Source organism: Grammomys surdaster, unplaced genomic scaffold, assembly GCF_004785775.1.
Source record: "Grammomys surdaster isolate TR1022 unplaced genomic scaffold, NIH_TR_1.0 64, whole genome shotgun sequence".
NCBI classification, from domain to species: domain Eukaryota; kingdom Metazoa; phylum Chordata; class Mammalia; order Rodentia; family Muridae; genus Grammomys; species Grammomys surdaster.
In genome coordinates this window covers 8,651,108-8,658,719 of record NW_021604566.1, presented here as the reverse complement: position 1 = coordinate 8,658,719, position 7,612 = coordinate 8,651,108, and positions in this window count along the sequence as shown.

Here is a 7,612-nt window from a genome sequence, read left to right as displayed (position 1 = left end):
CCCATTTTTTTTTTTTTTTTTTTTGGTTTTTCAAGACAGGGTTTCTCTGTATAGCCCTGGCTGTCCTGGAACTCACTCTGTAGATCAGGCTGGCCTCGAACTCAGAAATCCACCTGTCTCTGCCTCCCAAGTGCTGGGATTAAAGACGTGCACCACCACCGCTGGCTACATACTACTCTCAAAATGATCCTTCACACTTCACTTAGTACTTACCTCAGTCTACTCAAGGAGTCTATTCTAGTTCCTTTTTCCAGAAAGATGCATGCATCCTTTTTGTATCTCTTCTCTTTACATAACTTCTCTGGATATGTGGAAGGTAGCTTGATTATAGTTTACCTAAAAGCTAATATCCATTTATCAGGGAATGTATACCACGTCCTTATTCTAGGTCTGGGTTACCTTATGTAGGGTGATTTGTTTTCTAGTTACATCCATTAGCCTGTTGTCATACATTCAGTTCATGCTGTCATATTTTAGCAAGTAAGTGATACTCCATGATGTAAATATACAACATTTTCTGTAACCATTCTTCAGGTCTAAAAAATCTAAGTTGTCTTTAGTTTCCATATAGTACAAAAAAAGCTGCTATGTACATAGTTGAGCATGTATCTTGTGGTTTGGTGAATGAAGTTCCTTTTGCAAGTATGCCCAAGAATGATAGAGCTGGATGTTGAAGTAGATGAATTCCCAGTTTCCTCAGGCATCATGACATTGATTTCCATAATGTCTCTATTAGTTTGCATTCCTCCAAGCAGTAGACGGGATGGACACTTACTCTATATTCTCACAAATATGAACAATCACTGGTGTTATTGATCTTAACCATTCTGACATGTGTACTAAGGAATTACAGAGTAGTTTTTATTTGCATTTGCATAATGGCTAAGGATTTTGAACACTTCTTCAAGTGTTTCTCATCTATTTGAAGTTGTCTGTTGGGTATTCTCTGTTAAAGCTGTACCCAAATTTTTAACTGTTTGGTTGGTTGGTTGGTTTATAATACATGTAGTTACTTGAGGTCTTTATATATTTTCATATATTATGACTCTATCAGATATTGATAAGTTAAAAAGCTTCATCTTTCTTTGTCTCATTAACTTGTATTTTACCTTACAGAAAAATCACTGTTTCATGAGTTCCAATTTATTAACTGTTGATCTTAGTCCCTGAAATATTAGTGTTCTCTTCAAAAGGCTGTCTCCTGTGACAGTGCTTTCAGGGATATTCTCCTCTTATTCTTAAGTCAGGTTCACTGTTTCTGATTTTAAGTCTTTAATACACTTGGACTTGAGTTTTGCACAGGGTGAGTAATATAGATCTATTTGCATTCTTCTGCATATAGAGCTACAATTTAACAAGCACCACTTTACCAAGCCAGCTGTATGACTGATGAAGTGTGGCCCATGGTTTCTGCACTTTGGACAGGACCCTGGTTTGAATCTCCATGAGTTGCTGACTATGGCATGGCCTTGGTGGAGACAGGGTGACATTTTATCTGCCTCTGGACCAGGGCCTGGCTGAGCCTCCAGGAGTGTCAATGGCTGCTGTGTACATATGGCCTGTTTGTGTGATAATGTATATGTATCCTGGACCCACTAAGATAATCGTTGGGCCAGGCCTCAGGAAATAGGCCTAAATTAAGAACTTTCACATTTGAGTTAAGACAAAGCTCAGAGTGGGCTCAGCAGAAGCTGGTGTGACATTCCTTTTCTCATGGTCACTCTGACTAGCCTTTAGAAAGGTGTTTTCCGGAATTTGTTTTATTGCTTTGCTTCTTCCTTGGGGAGGAAAGGTCAGCCTCAGACCCAAGGACTTTCACAAGAGACAGTTTATGGTCCAGGAGCTATATAATGATTATGCTGGAGAAATTAAAATTATGCCTGCTTCCCTCCATGGCTTACCTGTGCCTGCTACAAGGGACTGGTTATTCAATTAATCCAAAAAAAAAGTTCAAACTTCAGATTTATGAAACTTGTGGGGCATTACAGCCTGACTTGCCTACTCCAGCTGCCATTCCAGGAAATGCATATAGAATTATTATAGATTTAGAAGAGTGTTTTTATACTGTTCCTTTACATCCTTGTGAAGGTGAGAGGTTTGCATTCATTGAGTATGCTTGTAATTTTTGAGAGCCCATGAAGCGATATCGCTAGAAAGTTTTGCCTCAAGGAATGGCTAATAGCCTTACAGGAAGAGTTTGAATCTTACAGTGTACATTATTCATTGTATGGTATTTTATTAGTTGATCTCTCTGAAGGAGTTTTAATGCAAGCCTTCGTGCTCATACAATGAGCTTTAAATTTTGGGAAGTGCTTATTGCTCCAGAAAATATTTACAGACAGCTCACCTAATGGGAAGACAGTATATATAATTGGGTCACATGTTAATTTTCTTAAGTTTCCCCCTGATTCAGCACAAATAATTAAATTAAGTGCTGTAGGCCACTGTTTGAAATGCTGAAAAATCAGGCTTTCAATTTGTATACTCATAGCCAGTATATAGCCCATGGTTTATAATTGCTTAAAATTGTTCCTTTTTTTAGATATTGCTAATTCTCAAATTTTACAAATACAGCTTAATTTAAGAAACATGTGCTTTTCCTTAACTTTATAAGACATTTAAGAGCTCATACTGGATTGCCTGGACCCCAGGGCAATGCCACAGCAGATTTGAATAACAGGCAGATTATAGGCCTTACAGAAACAACTGGCCATACAATCTTATTCTTTATATCATCAAAATAGTAATACCTTGAGACAATAACTCGGTATTTCTAGAGAGTGTGCAAGTCAAATTGCAAAAATTTGTATCCTCAATTTTTTCATACTGGTGTTAGTACTTGGGGACTTATACCTAATCAATTATGGCAAATAGATGTTATTCATTTCTGATTTTGGAAAATTAAAACACATACATGTGACTTGACATCTTTTCAGGCTTTCTAGTTGCAACTATTTTAGCAGGAGAAGCAACTAAAAGTGTAATTAGTTATTGCCTACATTTTCTTTCTATGCTTGGTGTTCCATATAAGATTAAGAGAGAATATGGAACTGGCTATTGCAGTCGGACATTTGAGATGTTTTGCTGACAACTTGATATTGACCATGTTACTGAGATTTCTTATAATCCTTAACGAGAAGGCATTGTGAAATAGGTAACGTGGAACTTTAAAATAATATCTTCATAACTCTGAGTGAGAGGAGCAGCTACTGGTGCTTTTGCCCTGGTTTTGAAGGAACTCTTAAAAACTTGGCTTTTAAAAAACAAAAGAGTGGGAAATATATCCCCAGAAGATGTACCCTAGAAATGTTCTTCATCATGCCTTGTTGTTCTCAATTTTCTAAATCTGGACACTCATGGCAAATCTGCTGCCAATCGCCTCTGGCACCCTGAGACCAATAAAAACTATGCCACGGTTATGTGGAAGGAGCTTCTTACTTTTAAATGGAACGGCCTAGATTCAGTTCTTATTGGGCCGAGGATCGATATGTCTGTTCGATACCAAAGAAGGTGCAGCTAGATGGCTGCTGGAAAGATTGGTGAAACAGATACCTCCACAAAGCCAGACCCAATTGTAGATAAAATGGATAACAATTGAGATCCAGGGAAGAGAGAGCTCCCTGAGAATTCCCTTCTTTTTTCCTTTCCAGATAAAAATGAGCCATCCATGGTGTATGCTGTTAGAGGCTTTGATTCTGATGCAGTCCTTTGGACTTGTACTACTCAGAACTTCAACAGGCCATTGACAAGGACATGGAACAGCTAGAGATTGGCATCACTAATCTGGAAAAATCCCCTCATCTGCTTTTCCTTCAGCAAAGGAGGCCTTGTACCACCTCAAGGAGGAATGCTGTTTTTATACTGACCACACCAGGGTAGTTAGAGATATAGTGTGGCCAGAATCAAAGAGATTAGAAATCAAAAGAAACAGCGAGAACAAGAAAAACTGGTTCTCTGCCTCTCCTTGTCTTATCACCATTCTCCCTTCTATCCTGGGTCCGGTGGTCAGTCCCCTTCTCCTTTTGACTTTCAGCCCATGGGTCTTTAAAAAGACTCATAGTCTTGGTAAAGCAACAAATTGACTCCTTGGCATCTAAGCCCCTACAAGTACACTATCATAGACTTGATTTGGCTGCTAGAGGCTTGGCTGAGCTTTGTATCTCCTTTAGGAGCTGTATAGAGAACTCAGATCTATGCACGTTGGTTTGGCATGGCACGAAGACAACGTGGGTACCTGCAAGGGGTGCGTGACAAGGTACTGCAGGGGGAGGACCCAAATTGTCCACTTCTGAGCCCCCTGAAAAGCAAATCTGATTGCATAGAGGTTGGTGTTGGTTTCTCGTGTCTCAAAGCAGCCAGCTAGGACCCTCAATATCCTACGTGGCCATGAGACAAATAACCCTCTCCTCCCCAAAAAGACACCATTATAAATGATACTGGGAGGATCAGGTCAATGCTTTCCCCTCTGGTCAATGCCCACTCATCTGCCGATGAGAAATGAGATTTCTTAATGTCTCCATTCGCCTGCCTGCCTTATTTAAAATTGTTAAAAGGGAGCAGATGCTGGGAGCCAAACCCAGGAAACTACCTGCTGTTCTAAGAGAACCCAGGAAGTTACCTGCTGTTCTTGAAAGCCTAGTCAGTGCAAGGTTAAGAAAGGACATTCAAGGGTCTCAGGCTCCAGGAACGTAAAGAAAGTCTGGCATTTCCTGGGAGCTGGTTATGACAATGGGATGGTCTAGGGTAATAAGCATTCAATAGTGGGATAGCCCTAAGCAATGACCCTCACCCAAACTTCCTGGTTTGCTGTGTCTTTATAACCTGCACCCAAAATGAAAGTTTCAGAGCTTGATCAGAACCCCAGAATTGATCTCATCCCTTGTGCCTCTTGTCCCTTCATTCTTTCATCCCTTCTCTAAGGTCTCGTCCAATCCCCGTGGGCCGGGGCAGTGTATTATATTTCTCTAGACAGAATTAGTCCTGGCAAGACCATGGACATGCTAGACCACACCTCTTCTCATTGTACAGGGAAGGGGGAGGTGTTGGGGACCCTGGACCACCATCCCAGCTAACAAAAGTTGCTTAATGAATTGCCTTTATGAGAAACTGTCTCTTTTGGGAGAATCTGACCTTCAGGTAAGAAAGAATTTCCTGTTCATAGAGAACTGTTGCCCCGGGACATCCTGGGGAAAAAAACGCAGAATGTTCCACCAGATGACTGACCTTATCTATCAATAGTTGATAGAGTCCGCATTCTGTTCTTTGTTCCCCTTCCTCCTTTGCCTAGAGTATATCTTGTAAGCCGCTTCCACATTAAAGCAGAACTTGACAAGAGGACATTTGCTTGGTCTCGTCCTTTCTCTTGCCCATGTTCCTTTTCAGGTGAGGTCCCCCTCAACCCCCACGAATAACTGGACCCGTGGGTCGGTTCACCTCTGGTTGAAGGTGCTGTGTTTTTTCTGTGTGTCCAGATAGATTCCTTAGGAAACACCAGATACGACCAGATACGACTTTGGTTCTGTCCTGGAATACACACATCATTTCAAGGTGTGTAAAGACTTCTTTTGGTATTTTGGTGGGAATTCTGTTGAATTTTTAGATTGCTTTTTTGAAATATGGGTATTTTTACTGTATTAATCCTATCAAAACCTCCATGAGCATAAGAGATCGTTCCATATTTTTATATCTACTTAAATTTCTCAAATAATTAAACTTCTTATCATACAAGTATTTCATTTGCTATTTTAAGGTTAGTTTAAGGGCTGGAGAGATGGCTCAGTGGTTAAGAGCACTGACTGCCCTTCCAGAGGTCCCGAGTTCAAATCCCAGCAACCACATGGTGGCTCACAACCATCTGTAATGAGATCTGGTGTGTCTGAAGACAGCTACAGTGTATTCATATATAATAAATAAATAAATCTTTTAAAAAAAGGTTACTCTAAGATATTTCATATTATTTGAAACTACAATATTTCTCTGATTTTTTTTCCTTAGTCCATTTGTCATTTTTATATAGGAACCATAGGGGAGGGCTTGACTGTTTCAGCATATTTTGTTCTGTGTGCTACTGCTACATTGTGCCAGGGGAGCTCAGTTGAGCATAGGTTCATTGTCCTTAATTAGGAGGAGAGAGCTGGAATGCTGAGTCCTTCCAAGGGCTGGGTAGGAACCAGCAGCTAGATGGAGACAACATTGATGTCCTTTGTGGTATCAGCCATTTCCAGGACCCAGTGTTCCCATTGGAATTACTTAGCTGCGGGTCTCTACCTGAAAAAAAATCATTTGGAATAGGAGCTTATATACAGAAATATGCTTGGTAAGATGCTCAATTGGAGAGACGTCCTTTCTTTAGTATATTCTATAAGTTTTGCCTTTAGAATTAACATTTAGATGTAGAATCTACTGGAAGGCAAATGTTTGGAGGTCTTAGCTGGTGTCTCAGGTGTTGTGTAGCACTACAATATTTAAGGTGTGATGTAAAAGACTAGAATTAATTATTTACCAGTTCTCAGGAGATTTTAAGTCTCACCAAATATAATTTAGTTGACTGAAGATCACCTGTATAAAATTCACAAGTAAACAGTTTTATTAGCAATTAGAACCCTAGGATACACTAGTTTATTCTCCACAATTGTATAGAGATATGACTCCAAACCATTAAAAGGTGTGACAAGCCTGATTTACAACCAGCCACTGTGCAAGTCTCCTATCAAAGAACAGGCATCTAAATAACTGCTAGATGGGGCATTACATGATCATAGTAAACATTAATGTCTGCTGTGCCATAAAAGTTCAGTTCTCCTCTTGATAAAAGCACTGCTCTACAACATGGGCAAGATAATACCAGGTGATGCGGTTTGAAATGGAAAAACACGGTGTTGTTGTGGTCTGGGTTAATCAAACAAGGCTTTCACTGAGGCCCTTATGTATGTAGAATGACAGAGTTCCGTCTAAACTATAGAAACATGCATGGTAGAGTACAGAACAGTCTGGGGTCTAGGCCTTGAGAAATTTCCCTAAAACCATGAGGTAAAACAAACAGAGTTTCTTCTTTTTTTTTTTTTTCAGGTGTTCAATGTATATATGTATGACCAAATATATTTTAGAAATGATAAGTGTCCTAGAATTTGAAAATGTTGTTAGAACTTTTGAGTGTCACTTTACTTGCTGTGGAGAGCTTGAATTTTCAGTAAGTACTTTAATTTTGACTGGGGCAAAAGAAGGAAAGAAAAAGAGCAAGAAACAATTTATATACAATATATTTAATATCTTATATTAAATATAGACAATCTATTATACTATATAGTCTTAAGATATGATATATCATATAGAGAAAGCTAATATTGACCTTGGGTCAGTGTTTTGGGGGAGGTATTGCTTCAGATGCTGAAATTACAACTCTTCCTAACTCTTGGAACTGTGGTTCTCAATCCCAAGTCTACTGTAGTAATATTCAGAGTCAGTAATATTCCAGTTTCTTATATTGTCCTTGGGCAGCATTATTTTATTAGACTCCTCCTAAATTCCATTTTATGATAGTCTCTGTTGACTTCATAAATCTCTGTGATTTCTTTCCATCTCCTTAGGACTTGGAATCTTTTACAAGATTCTG